This window comes from Coregonus clupeaformis, chromosome 21 (genome assembly GCF_020615455.1).
Source record: "Coregonus clupeaformis isolate EN_2021a chromosome 21, ASM2061545v1, whole genome shotgun sequence".
NCBI lineage: Eukaryota > Metazoa > Chordata > Actinopteri > Salmoniformes > Salmonidae > Coregonus > Coregonus clupeaformis.
Genome location: NC_059212.1, coordinates 31,860,281 through 31,876,107, shown reverse-complemented (window position 1 = coordinate 31,876,107; position 15,827 = coordinate 31,860,281).

Below are 15,827 nucleotides of genomic sequence, written 5' to 3'. Positions count from 1 at the left end.
GACAATTACATTGATGGAAGCTACAATCTATCTGCAATATTAAAGCTGATCTACCCCCTAAAAACTCAAACTAAAAAAGAGAGCTCACCAATATCTCATGACACAAGGAAGGGCTGATTTGTGATCAGCCCATTATCACTCAACAGGGAGACACATTTTTCTTTCTTTATTGTAAGCAGAAAAAACACTCAGTCTAGAATTATGCGCTCTCTCTACTTGCTCGCACAAGTTCTCAACATTATTTCAGGCTGACAGACAGACAAATAGCACATTTTAATTTCTCTGGCTTTGGGTTTGGATGCCTAACTCTCTCACTGTTGGGCTACTCCCAACACAACACTACCGTCCGGTATTGTTCTTCTCATGAGACAGGAAATGTGCACGCCACACCACACCACTCAGGTCATTCACCACTGGCCATGCACACTGTGAGACAGATAGAAGACTTGACAGATAAGCCATCTTTTGCCACCCAGGGTGTCATCCAATCCGGACAATACGGGTAGTGTGCAGCACAGTGAGAGAGACAGCAGAGCAGCTCTAGCCAAGTACGATGCTGAGAATCATCACCTTCAACTGGTCTGTGGGGAAATATAACCCTTGCCATATATGTTTAAAATGAGTTTGGAAGAATGTGTGATTCCCATAGGAAATTAAACTAAGGGTAACAAAACTGTAACAAGAGGAATAGTGGGAATGGGTGGAGAGTAGCCGTCTCGCATAAGATCACAGCACTGAGGGAAGCAGTGTTGTGGTCAGACAGCCATGTCCATTCAATAGCCATTAGCCTAAATGAGATTGGTTGGAGATGCATATTTGATGTCAAACTGTGAAAGGTATTCTACTCCCTGCTAATGATGCATGGTAAACTGACAGTATTACAGTATAATTTCCACCCATACTGTAGCATTCCAGCCTCACTGTGTGTGTTCTTCAGCGATACAAATACAGAGACACTCCAGTAATTCAAGTAAACACTGCCAGAGTAATGCAGGTGGGAAGATGAAACTCTTGTTGATGACAACTGTTGTGTGAAGGCTCAAAATGATGACTTCAACTACCTCAACTAGCCGGTGCCCCCGCACATTGACTCTGCACCGGTACCCCCCTGTATATAGCCTCCCTACTGTTATTTTATTTTACTTTTTTTCTCAACACTTTTTTTGTTGTTGTTGTTTTATTTTACTTTTTTATAAAAAAAAATTAATGCATTGTTGGTTAAGGGCTGTAAGTAAGCATTTCACGGTAATGTCTACACCTGTTGTATTCGGCGCATGTGGCAAATAACATTTGATTTGATTTTAAAATATTGATCTTGTTGCTATGGGGACACCACAGAAAATATATTTTCTAAATACATTTGTGGATACATTTTGTGTCTAGACGATTCCCCAGAACTCAATGGCATACCTACTCTACGTAGGCTGAGAGTATTGTAGGAACATTGGCAGATACCCCTGAGACTGTGATTGTAAATCATGGATTGACCTGTTCAACTCTGGACATTATTGCATTTCCCAGCAGCCTTTGTAGCTACCCAGCTAGCACATTTGGTTCCTTGGAAGTTGTGGGAACGTACGTTTTTGGTTTCCCATTGGTTCTGGGAACGAAGCCATAACTTTTCTGACCGGTAAACTGAATGTTTTTAAATGTTCTGACAATGGAAGTGAAAATATTGCCTGTTCCCTGAACATTAGATTTTAGGTTGCAAGGAGGTTCTGAGAATGGTTCCCTGAACATTTTCCTTGGTGGTTTTATCAACGTTCTGAGAACAGAAATTATAGGTTATTTGAAGGTAATTAAATAACGTTCTGAGAACATGTTTCAATAAGACTTTTAATAACACTACTATCTTAGTTTGGGTTAACTTTTTTAAACTCCAAGCACAGATAGGACACATATAAATGAATTTGCTTAGGCATTAATCATGCAAACACATTAATTTTTTATTGTGACACGGCATCAGTTAAATTCAAACCATAATCTTCTGTTCTCTGTCCATGGAATTCTCTGTCCACTGCGCCAACAGGATGGAGCTAGCGTGCCATGTTTTTTTTTACTCATACAAAGCTGTTCATTTTAGTCTGTGCAAACAGACCCCATTTCACAGGAAACAAGCACTTAAGATCAGGTGTGGCCAATTAGTGGGTGTGACCAACACACCTGGACACCCTTAACAAGATAGAGGATAGAGAGAGTTTTGTTGATGCTGAGAACAGAATGTATATGTTTTTAAATAACATTCTTAGAACGTTCTTAGAATGTTACAAATGTTTTCTTGTGGCTTTTATGGAAAGTTTTCTTTATATTGTGATACCATGACTTTAAATAGAACCATGAGGAAACCTGCAGAAAACGTTATGGTGAAGTACTGAAATTCCCACAGGAAAACGTTGTTTCTTAACGTTATCTAAATGTTCTGAGAACATTACTTTAAATAGAACCATGAGGAAACCTTTAGAAAACGTTATGCTGAAGTACAGAACTTCCCACCTAAGAAACATGTGGTTCTCAGAACGTTATGTGCTAGCTGGGTACTGACTACAGTCAAAACATTAGTCAAATAAAGTGCGTTTTGCATACACATTACACCTGGCAATTGGAATATTTATACTTTTATGACCAGTGAACCAGGTCTTTATGAGGGAGATATCCTCATTCTGGGTGACAGACGGACCATGAACTTGGGGGAAAATATGTCCATTGTCTTTTTTCCTGGGGCTTCCTGAGGAGGGAGGCAGAGAGCCAATGTAACTTGGGGACAGAGCCCAGGGTTGAACAGCAGTAAATCACACTTGGAGAAATAATAAGCCAAAAATGACCTGCTGAGGAGGCTAGTCCACCATAGGGTTTTTTTCTTGGCAAAACGACATGTTTTATTCATGTTTTTGTGTTTTTTAAAGAGAGTTGGCTTATCTTGGGGATTGGCTCTAACTGGGGGAGTGACAGACAGTGCTGAGAGGACCTGTGTGAATATCACTCACTGCTGCCGTGCTGGCCCCAAAACCCACATCAGGCTGATGTCGGGCCCCAGTTGGATCGGGATAATAGACGGAGAATGAGAAGCGTCACACTCCTACTGTTTCTACTGTTTTTAGCACAGAGACTTGGACTCAAACATTTTGGTTTGCTTTTTATTTTTCTGACCAACCCCATTCTCAAACAGAAAGCTGGGGAGCAGGAAGCACAGCAGCCTGCAAACACTTTGTCTAACGGAGAGGAAAAACATTGTCAGACTCAGTGCTGGAAAGAGGAAAGGCAGCACTGCATCACAAAGAGCCCATTCTAATGGTGCGTGTGCCCCTCCACCCTGCATCACAGGCAGAACACAGGCAGGAAACTAGTGTGCCTCTGACACAGCACAGGCCAGGCGGTGGAGGGCAGGGAGGGATGTTTGGGGGCCCCTGGCTGTCTGCAGCAGACCCAATGAAACCCAATGAGGTTGTCTAAAAAAGAAACAGCGGAAGACATTTGTTTTCATTTCTCCAGTTTATCTGGGGTGAAATTAATATTGTCCCCCAAAATTTCAGCTGGACTCCAGTGGGGCATTGCGTGTGTTAGCTCATACACATGCCCCCTGAGTATTAGGTCTATAAAAATTTTTTTGAGCCTTTCTGGTATGATTAGCGCCATCATTGTTATTACTGGTGGTAGTGAACTTACGCTGGTGTGACCAAGCTAATGAACCGACTGGGGAAAGTGTGAAATGTGAATAGTACCGGTCCTATCATGCCAGTCGCTGACCGTTAGTTTCTTCCACTGCGACTTTGGCAGTGGGTCTGTGTTTGGGGCTCATTGCCTTGCATTACTGTGTGTTTGCAGCCCAGAGGTTGGCTGCCAAGCCACCTGGAGCAGGTATTATTAATGTGGGTGCCAAGAGACACTTAAAGTGCAGCCGCTCAGTCTAGCACAAACACGCATGTCTGAGATCACACACGGACAATTCACCTGGGAGGTGTCTAATTGCCACAGTATCAACCGGATACATCGCCTACACTTTCAATCCAACAATGAACTTCCCTGGCCATTCTCTGTACGGACTAGCATCACCTCTCAGAACATGCTGAGGTTTGAACAAAGGATGATATGAGCATTTTGAAGCTTCTTTGACAATGAAAAGCCATTACTGTAGCTTAGACTGTACGTCAGACTAGACACCCACAGAGGGTAAAGTGAGTTTTTAGCTTGTTGAGTAGTTAAATATGTCAGATTTAATTACGAGGCTGCTATACTGTACCAGGAATTCTCTGGAGTCTATCTCTGAAATGACAGACCCTTGTTTAAAAAAACAATTGACTATAAGGGCCCCATAGTGTTGCACTGTTCATTTGGATAGATGACGACATTTTGAGCCCCCAGTGGTTAATATTTTTCAAATTTCTCAAGTTTAGTACAAGTCTTTGGTTGTGTCCCAAATGGCACCCTATTGACCAGGGCGCATAGGGCTTGCACTATATAGGGAATAGGGTGCCGTTTACAGATGTAGGATCTTAATTTTCCTACAGTAGGAAAATAATCCTGCAGCAACAGGAAATGTGAATTATTATGTGGATTATAATTAATAGGAATTTCTTTAGGGGTTGATACATTTTTCATTATGGCAAATTAAGTCTGACATTTCAAAGTGGAAATGACAAACTTTAGAAGCCTTTTTAAAACTCAAATACACTACAAGTTTGCATTTCCTGATTTGCAGGAAAATTCTCAGCAACAAAAGGGTGATCAAATTAAGATCGTACATCTGTAGGACTCTACTTCCCACTGGGCACAGATGTCAATTCAACGTCTAGTCCATGTTGGTCTAGTCCAACGTTTATTCCACCAGTGTGTGCCCAGTGGGCTTTGACTTCCTGGTGTCTACAGTAACAAAACACTGAACATTGGACAGATATGAACTAAAACAGAAAACATGGCACTGTTGAGGAAATTAGCTAATTCAATATTTGGTAGCGATCCAAGATGTTATTACATGAAGTTTGAGGTTTATTCAATATACCATGTAATTTCAATTTGTATGCTGCAAATTGTAGACACAATGGTTTAATTTGATACTTCCCCACATCCCTCCTACATCACATGTTGTATATTGATTTGATCCTTCAGCTGGATTATGAGTTTTAGTTATACTTGTGTCAAGACAGATTGGAATGACAATTAAATAATCGCTCAAGCCAGTAAATACATTTTTCAAGTAATTAAAGATACAAGACATAATTGAATCTTGCAAGTAATGAAAGTGTGTCGAGGTCGAGGTATACCAAACCTTTTTTGATATACTAAGAGGACCGTTATTAGCATGTTTTAACCACTCCTATGTAAATGGTAGATTATCTGACACTCAAGAAGAAGGTCTGATCTCATTATTACTGAAACAGGATACAAGTGGAAAATATAAAGATCCAGTCCATTTACAAAATTGGAGGCCCCTTACACTTCAGTGTTGTGATGCAAAAATCCTAGCAAAATGTATAGCGCATAGAATTAAAAAGGTATTGTCGGATATTATTCATTCTAATCAGACAGGTTTTTTACATGGAAGATACATTGGAGATAATATAAGGCAAGTATTGGAAACAATAGAACACTATGGAAAATATGGGGAAACCAGGCCTGCTATTCATAGCAGACTTCGAAAAGGCATTTGATAAAGTTCGACTGGGGTTTATATATAAATGCCTGGAGCATTTCAATTTTGGAGAATCTCTTATAAAATGGGTCAAAATCATGTATAGTAACCCTAGGTGTAAAATAGTAAATAATGGCTATTTCTCAGGAAGTTTTAAACTGTCAAGAGGAGTGAAACAAGGTTGTCCACTATCGGCATATCTATTTATTGTGGCCATCGAGATGTTAGCTATTAAAATCAGATCCAATAATAATATCAGAGGATTAGAAATACAGGTCTTAAAAACAAAGGTGTCATTGTACGCTGATGATTCATGTTTTCTTTTAAATCCACAACTAGAATCTCTCCACAGCCTCATAGAGGATCTAGATACATTTTCTAACCTCTCTGGATTACAACCAAATTATGACAAATGTACTATATTACGTATTGGATCACTAAAAAATAAAAAATTTACATTACCATGTAGTTTACCAATAAAATGGTCTGATGGTGATGTGGATATACTCGGAATACATATCCCAAAGGAAATAAATGATCTCAATGTGGTCCTCTGTAGCTCAATTGGTAGAGCATGGCGCTTGTAACGCCAGGGTAGTGGGTTCGATCCCCGGGACCACCCATACGTAAAAATGTATGCACACATGACTGTAAGTCGCTTTGGATAAAAGTGTCTGCTAAATGGCATATTATATTATTATTATTATCTCACTTCAATAAATTTTTATAGAAAGTTAGCAAAAATAGATAAGATCTTACTAACATGGAAAGGAAAATACCTGTCAATTTGTGGAAAAATCACCTTGATTAACTCTTTAGTATTATCCCAGTTTACCTATTTGCTTATGGTCTTGCCTACGCCTAGCAAACAGTTTTTTAAATTATATGAGAAAAATTCAACTTCAATTTTATTTAGAACGGCAAGCCAGACAAAATTAAAAGGGCATATTTATATAATGAATATGAATTCGGAGGACAGAAATTATTAAATATTAAAGCATTAGACCTATCACTAAAAGCTTCAGTCATACAAAAGTTATACTTAAATCCGAACTGGTTCTCAAGCAAATTAGTAAGATTGTCTCACCCAATGTTCAAGAAAGGCCTTTTTCCCTTTATTCAGATTACAACCTCTCACTTTCAGTTATTTGAAAAGGAAATCATCTCCCAAATATCACTATTTCTAAAACAAGCCATAGAAAATTGGTTGCAATTTCAATTTAATCCTCCAGAAACGACAGAACAAATAATGCAACAAATATTGTGGTTAAATTCAAATATACTAATTGACAAAAAACCTTTATTTTTTGACAGAATGTTTAAAAAAGGTATAATCTTCGTAAATTATATCATCGGTAGGACTGGTGGAGTTATGTCGCACATGCAGCTAACAAAAACATAAGGAAATGTCTGCTCTACCCAAAATTACAACCAAATAATTGCAGCCTTACCGCAAAAGTGGAAGAGGAAAGTGGAAGGGGGAGAAAGTAAGGAACTTGTCTGTCGGCCTTGCATTAAAGAACATAATTGGTTAAGGAAAACTGTGATAAATAAAAAAGTATATCAGTTTCACTTCAGAACCAAAGGATTTACAGGGGGCCCATATAGATTGCAAAATAGTTGGGAAGAGATCTTTGACGTACCGATCCCATGGCATAGTGTTTATGAACTGACACGCAAAACGACACCGGGTTCAAAAATTAGAATCTTTCTATTTAAATTATTATATAAAAATCTTGCTACCAATAGAATGTTATTTATATGGGGGATACAATCTTCCCAGCTCTGCAGATTTTGCTGTGAAGAGACAGAATCATTAGATCATTTGTTTTGGTTCTGTCCATTTGTAGCTTGTTTTTGGACACAGGTCCAGGAATGGCTAAAGGATTGCAATATTTACCTGGAGATAACCTTGCAGATAGCATTACTGGGTGATCTGAAAAGTCATAGTCAATCAATCAATAATATAATAATACTTTTAGCAAAAATGTTTATTTTTAATTCACAATCTGTAGAAGCAATGAGAATAGAAAGGTTCAGAACTTTTGTAAAACATCACAGTACAGTTGAAATATATATGGCAAATAGAAATCCTATATGGATGGTGTTAAGAGATAGATGGGAGGTATTGAATAGAGTTGAAGGATGGGACTAATAACAAATAACAGCAAATAATAACAAAGATAGCTAATAATGTAAGCATACTGTGTCCATAATAAGTATATAGGTTGTATGTTGGGAGCTTTTGGGAAAGAGCACAGTTAGAAAGATATGGCATATAGAAGCAAACCGGATGGACATCATAAAAATGATCGGAGAGGTTGAGAGTAGAAGAAGTTCATGAGAAAAAAAAAAAAAAACATATATATATAATAGAATTATTGTAAAATTAACTCTGTCCTTAAGGTGTAGATAGTAAGTATAGACCGGAAGTAGAGGCCTGGGCATTGTTGTTCACTAATTTACTCCAAGTAGGGAAAGGATGGTGGGGTTGAAAAGTAATAAAGGGGAGTATATATATATTTTTTTAAAACATGGGGGATTGGAAGTGATGCAGACAATTACATTGATAGAAGATACAATCTATCTGCAATATTAAGCTGATCAATCCCCCAAAAAAAAAAAACAAAAAAAAAAATTATGAAAGTGTGCCTGTCTGTAACGTAATAGCTTCCACTTGCTTACACAAACAATGTTAAAAGGGAACCCTATGCTTTTAGTATGATATCTGCCACAACCCAATGTTTTATTACTGTATTACAGTACTGTATTAAAGTATACAAAATAAATAATAAAATAAAGACAAACAGGATTTAATTTCTTGCTTCAATGTAACACAGCTGATTTTTCTAAACATTTTTTAATGAATTGCTTTTTATTGAAGATCTCTAAATTGCTTTAAAGAGCATGTACTTCACCTAATAAAATAAAATAATGAACTGTATAAAACTGAACTTGAATAATTTCATGACAAATACATAGAATACGAAAACAGAAATAAAGTATCAAAATCATTTTAGACAATTAATTACAAATGATGTGTAATGACAAGCATAACTAACATCCATCATTTGTACACTTTTTAAAAGGTCTTAATCAATACTTATTACTTCGGAATTTATCATCCATTTTTTATGTTCTGAATTAATTATGCTAATGGTGAGGCATTTTGATAGGTTTCTAAACCAACATTGAGCAAGCAGGCTTTCCACACATCTACAGAATGATTCTCCCAGGAGACTGACATACAGACGGGGGTCAGGTTGTGATCACCGTGTTATGAAGTCATTACACAGAACATAACGTAATAAAACAAGCTACTGCCATGTTCCAACACAGCCCCAGTCATTTCATGGAAATAACAAATCAGTTCAGACTGAGCCAAGCTAAAAATGGCTTTACCTGTCAAAACAATTCCTGCTAATGTGAACGAACGGAACCAGTTAAATGTGTACCTTAAAGTGCACTGCTGTATTCTGTTGTTCAATTGCAGTCTGTCAAAAACAGTACAGAGTGAGTGATAAGTGACTGAGTTAATTTACTTAGTAGGTAAAAGCTAATTGTAAAACATAACAGTGGACAAGGAAAAGACAACCTGATTGCATCTGAAATCCGTAGAATGGATAAACTATCATTAAATACACCAAATGTACAGCAAAGCAAGTCCATTTCTGGACTTGTGTGTGCAATGTGTGTGCATTTACCTGCCCCTCCCCTCCGAAGCATAGGCTACTGTCGCTACAAGCGGGATTCAGAAATGTTTAATTACAGAAGAATGGATACACTTTTCAATGATAGTTAAGGATAGTATAGTTATCACGTTTCACATTGGATTTATTAACTACAAAAATGTAAGACGTGTTTTTAATTCTGGTGCTGCTCTACACACACAAGCTAACTCTGGTCCAACGGTAAGCCAACTCTCAGACGTTCAAAGACATTCAAAGTTCCTCTATAGAAGCCGCTCCTCCGTAGGTATAATTCTGTGGGCCTAATTCAGATAATGCATGTCATAACAAGATGCCCAGCGCTTCAAGCCAAGCCTCCACCTCCACTCTCTCTTGCTCTCTCCCTTCCGCAAAATGTCAGTTGCATCTCATGCCCTACTCTTGTCTGTCTATCGCGCATGTAAACAATACCCGCATTGATTGGTGAAGTAATTTAATGTCGAGCTAAATGTAAATGTAAAAAAATATATTTCAAAGGTTTAAAAAGGAACAGAAAGGAACGATATAAACTGGTACTTTATTTTGGTTCAAACTGGTTCAGAACTTTATTTTACAGGTCGGAACAGTGCAACGGATTAAAAAAGTAATGGTTCTGTTCAGAACTGGAAATTTGTTTCGGTTCCAACACCTGGTGTGTACAGCCAAGCAAGTTAAAAGGTTACTTAGTGCAATAACGTGGGGGTTGATTAATTCCAGTTTGATGGAAAGTATTATCTTCTTTAATACAAAGATAAAATAAGATTACAGCTTGTTGCAAATCCCCTTTCAGTGGAGTCATTCATCATAATTTCTGAGTGTGGATTACGTTGAGCACCCAGTACGTGGGAGGAAGACAACTTAATTGCTGAACAGAGACAGGCACGCCACTTTAACGTGAATGCAAAGCCTGTTTATTCAGTCAACACACTTATTCATAATTATTGTTAAAGAGTGAAGTTGTTCCATTTTAAGGTGGCAAAGCAGGTTACATTTAATGACTTGAATCGCACTGCGCTTCTCATGCATATGACAATATACTATAGTTTCAGAGATGTATTTTCTGTTGAAAAGACATGAAGGCAATGCAGTTTCTCATTCAAACATTCCTCCCCATTTCTTTGCATCTCACTGCACGCAGACTGAGACCTGGAGCAGCTTTGGAAACAATATATGGGCAATTGCATGATATCAGTCATCTCTGGTTTCAGAAGCACTGGCGAACGAGATAATCTATCTCTCTCTCTGCCTTTCTTTGCATCACTCTTAATTTATTGGCCATTGCCAAACAAGCCCACTGGAATAGCAGGGGCGGTCACACCATTCCTCTTTGTTTTCCTGTGTGACTTACGGCAGCATTGTGGCACACTCAAGTGCCTCATTACCAGCTGCATGTTGACAGTGCATCCTGCTTCAAATGGACCTTTATTTTACTACCCACAGTGGAGCTGGAGCAGGACAAAGGTTTTCTCTCTCTCTCTCTCTCTCAGTTGGAATAGAGCTGTCACTTTCCAAAATGTTTCATAATACGCCAATGGCAACTTAACTTCCATGTTCCAAATTCATTTTAATTTGTGTTTTCACGTAGGGTCGCTTGAATGATGGTGGAAGGGTGGAGGTGGTGGTAGAGGTGGAGGGTAGAAGCATATCCGTTGGCACTGAATGAAGATCCCAGCAGCCCTCAGCCCTGTGCTGTGAGTCATTCATCTTGAACAGGAAAATAGCTGATCACTGAGTCACCATTGGTTACACCCCTCCAACATAGCCCCAGTCCAGTCACACAACCAGTTCTCTATCTTTAACAGACTGGTGCACTACAACAGGCTCCTCTCTCTCACAATCACATGCCCAAACTACCCCACTTCATGTTGAAGAAAGTGAATGGCCTTTCCATGGAATCATAAGCTACCGTATCGTTCAATATTGTATTCTGAGTGTATATAATAGAAAGCCAGGCAATACTACACCACACACTGCATGTGTGTAATGCAAATGCAAAACATGTTTCTGAATAATCAAATCCATTATGTATGAACACTTGCCACTACCCCTATATCTCAGGATATCAATAGAAATGGCATATTGATGTTGCCTGAGTTGACCATTTCAATCTGTAATGCTGCCAACAGTTAGGCCTACAGGTACTGAGCTGTTTCCTTTAGAGCTTCTTTGCTATAGTAATTGCAGTTATTACTTGGACTCAATACATATCTCATTGCAATGTGTATGGACACATATCAGTCTTGAATCACATTATGATTTCCATCTGAATATACAAAGAGGGAGAAATACTGCAAACAACACAAAACTTTACATGAGTGTCCCGCCCTGTCAAACACTCAGTTTTAACGGCGAACCACAGTTTTGAGGAAAGAAATTCTGAAGCACTTTGCAAGAATATGCAAAATTGCTCTTTGGATGTCCCTGTCAAGATGCAGCCATCAAGTCATTACAGCACTTCCCACAACGATGCTTGGTGCCATAAGGTCACGAGGTGCCTTCATATAAAACAATGAATTTAAGTTTTGATTTGGGCAGATAGTTTTTTTACTTGGAAAGCACCAACAAGTCTTTTCTTTAACATCCCTGTGGAGCAATAGAACACCAGACCCACAAGACATTGAAACAATGCCGTCCTGAACGAAGTTTCCCACATGATGGCTGTGGGTATTCCAGTAAGAGACTGGCATCATTCGCTTCTTTTCCATTTTACAGACCTTGAGGAATTAAGGATGGAGAGAAATGTAATGAAGTGATTAAGGGTGTGGACAATGGGTGATAAATGTGTTTTTAGGTCACTAACTGTTGCTCCTATTAATTTGCCTCTTTAGTTTTACTGACAATATTGTGTGACAAAATTATGACACTTCTGTTATATAAATCAAGAGACATTTGCTAGACCTTTGTAAAACCCATTTAACAGATGCAATACATTGAAGCTGAATACAATATTTGGATACATGTATAAGCAGTAAAGCATGAGAACATTTGATTCCTGTTGGCTTTGATATTTCACAAGGAATTTTGATATTGCATCATATTTACCCTACAAATAGAGGACAATGTGGTTCTTTGTGATATTTTCCCATTTAAGCATCACATGCTTGTGAATCATCAGCCCTGGGTACCCACTTAACTACCGCGACACATCATTTATTCCATAGGAGCAGTGTTTTCTGACTATACATTTTCCACTGCTTTGTTGCACTGTGATGCGCTGAACCTTAATGATTCTGGGAACCATTATAGAGCCCTAGCAGAGTTAGGCTAGGACGAGGAGTTAGCACTCCCAAGTAAGTCAGTTCCACCTTTGTGTCACAAGATCTGAGACACGGAGGCTGCATTTACACAGGCAGCCTAATTCCGATCTGATCTGATTAGCCAAAAGACCACTTATTGGCAAAAGATCAGAATTGGTCTGCCTGTGTAAACCCAGCCAGAATCACTATGTGGCCACGGCTATTACCTGGTGCACGTTAGGGTTTGATACCAACCTGCAACAGTTGAGTCAACGTCAAACATAATTTATCATTTACATGCCAGGTTTTGGAGGTTTTAAAATTGGTTTGATTTATTATCATGAGAATCAAATACATATGACGTTAACGTATTAAATTCTACCCAGTTATTTTATAGATTGAGTAAAAACAAAAACACATTTCTGTACATGCAACTTTAATGGGTACATTGTTCTTGTCAGGTCCAACTCACTGGGCACACACTGATTGAATCAACGTTGTTTCCATGCCATTTCAACGAAATTACGTTGAACCAACATGGAATAGACATCGAATTGATGTCTGTGCCCAGTGGGAATATTCCAACATCAAGGGTGTGCAGGCAGGCACCAGGAATATCATTTGGCTGTGTGTCTGGGGCTGGTCTCCTCTACCTCCCTGTAATGAGGGCTGACTTGAGGAGGAGTAGTGCGCTCTGGCTAACAGTACCCCAAGGAACTTTATGTCACTCATTATGCATTGACAGTAAAGATGAAACAATTAACTGCCTGTGCAGGGTTGGAACTCTCATGTACACCCAAATTAGGCAAAAAATGAACATACAACAGTTTGCCAGGGATACATTCTGAAGACAGACAAGTATCATACTCTACCTCACTGTGATAAGTGGACAATAAGTACCCACTCCGACAGCTGGCTCCTAAGCCACTCAGACAGGAAACATGACATGGTTCATTTTACAAGGAGCCAGGTAGTGCTAATTGTCACGAACGTTGAGAGACGGGTCAGACCAAGGTGCAGCGTGAAAAGCGTACATGTTTATTAAATCAAATAAACATTCAAGAAAACAACGTAACGTGAAGTCCAAAGGGCTATACACATACCAGCCTAACTGGAAACAAGATCCTAAGGTAGGCAAACAGGCTACTTAAGTATGATCCCCAATCAGAGACAACGAGCGACAGCTGTCTCTGATTGGGAATCACACCCGGCCAAACAGACACACAACCTAGAACTGAAACATAGAAATAGACTAACTAGAACATAAACATAGAATATATAACATAGAAACTCACGCCCTGAACAAACCAACTAAAGACAGGTGCGTGACACTAATGAAAACCAGGTAGTATGTTATTCCACCCTCTGCTCCTCCACTGACACATTATGAAGTGATAACCTATCCCAGTAACCTAGTTAACCTAACCTATCTGCCACACAGTAGGCCAGAGATGTCACTGTTCAGAAGTTTATTGGCAATCTGAAAAATAAGCTTTCCTTGCCTGCGAAACGTTGATTCAAACCAAGAACAATTAATCAGTGGAAAATATGATACTATAAAGATGGTTTTGCAATGATTGCTGCAAGATAATCCATACAGTAGCAAATATCCCAGCATATAGTTTATGTAGTTCTGATTATAGCCTTCAAAGTGCCACTGTGTATGTCCCAAATGGCACTTATATTTCCTATTTAGTGCACTACTTTTGACCAGAGCCCAATGGGCCCTAGTAAAAAATGTGTACACTATAAAGGGAATATGGTGCCATTTGGGATGCAGTGAGAGAGAACAATGTGGCTCTATAAGGAGGAAGGGTGGACATGCCTCAGATCAGAGAGGCCATCTCAGGTCATTAGACATGTCCCTGAGTTACACATCTAAACCTGTCATCTGAATGCACCTCAAAGCCATACGGTCTCTAATTCATGTCTATTCTGGAAGTCTCAGTCAGTCGCCACTTGATCCCCGGTCCAAACCACACGATGACTCATGGGGGGAAATGAGTGAGAGGAGATCGGAGGACAGAAACCGACATTCAGTCAGGGGAACGATTTGGGGCTGAGAATCAGAGAGATAATTAACTGTAGTACTGGAGGCACGGTTCAGCGAGGATAGTGGAACAATAAACTGGAGCTGTCAGATGAGCATGGTGGTCTGACAAAAATCTCATTTTAATTCATCTCAGGTTTTTGGGAGAACCTCCAGTATCCTGTGAGGGTATCGGACTATGAATGATAAATACTGGTTGTGGGCCTTTAAAACAAGCTTTATTTTCATTCAAATTTTGTTGTAAGCAAAAATACATGTATATTTATTATTCATAAGATAATTACTTACTTAGGCTACTACTGTATGTGATACATTTATTTCAATGGAATCTGCAGGTTCCATGTTATAACACTTTAAGGCTTTCAATAAATTGTCTATTCAATGTAGACAATGTAGAAATAATATTTTCACATATAATATACAGTGCCTTCAGAAAGTATTCACACCCCTTGACTTTTTCAACGTTTTGTTGTGTTACAAGGTGGGATTAAAATTTATTTAATTGTCTTTTTTTTGTCAATGATCTACACAAAATACTCTGTAATGTCAAAATGGAAGAAAAATTCTAACATTTGTAAAAGATTTATGAAAAATAAAACATTAATATATCTTGATTACATAAGTATTCAACCACCTGAGTCAATACATGTTAGAATCACCCTTGGCAGCGATTACAGCTGAGAGTCTTTCTGGGTAAGTCTCTAAGAGCTTTGCACACCTGGATTGTACAATATTATTAAACACATTTTTCAAGCTCTGTCAAGTTGATTGTTGATCATTGCTAGACAGCCATTCTCAAGTCTTGCCATAACTGTAACTAGGCCACTTAGGAACATTCAATGTCGTCTTGGTAAGCAACTCCAGTGTAGATTTGGCTGTGTGTTTTAGGTCATTATCCTGCTGAAAGGTGAATTTGTCTCCCAGTGTCTGTTGGAAAGCAGACTGAACCAAGTTTTCCTCTAGGATTTTGCCTGTGCTTAGCTCTATTCCATTTATTTTTATCCAAAAAAACTCCCTAGTGTTTGCTGATGACAAGCATAACCATTACATGATGCAGCCACCACCATGCTTGAAAATATGAAGAGTGGTACTCAGTGATGTGTTGTGTTGGATTTGCCCCAAACAGAACACTTTGTATTCAGGACAGAAAGTTCATTTCTTTGCCAATTCTTTTGCAGTTTTACTTTAGTGCGTTATTGCAAATAGGA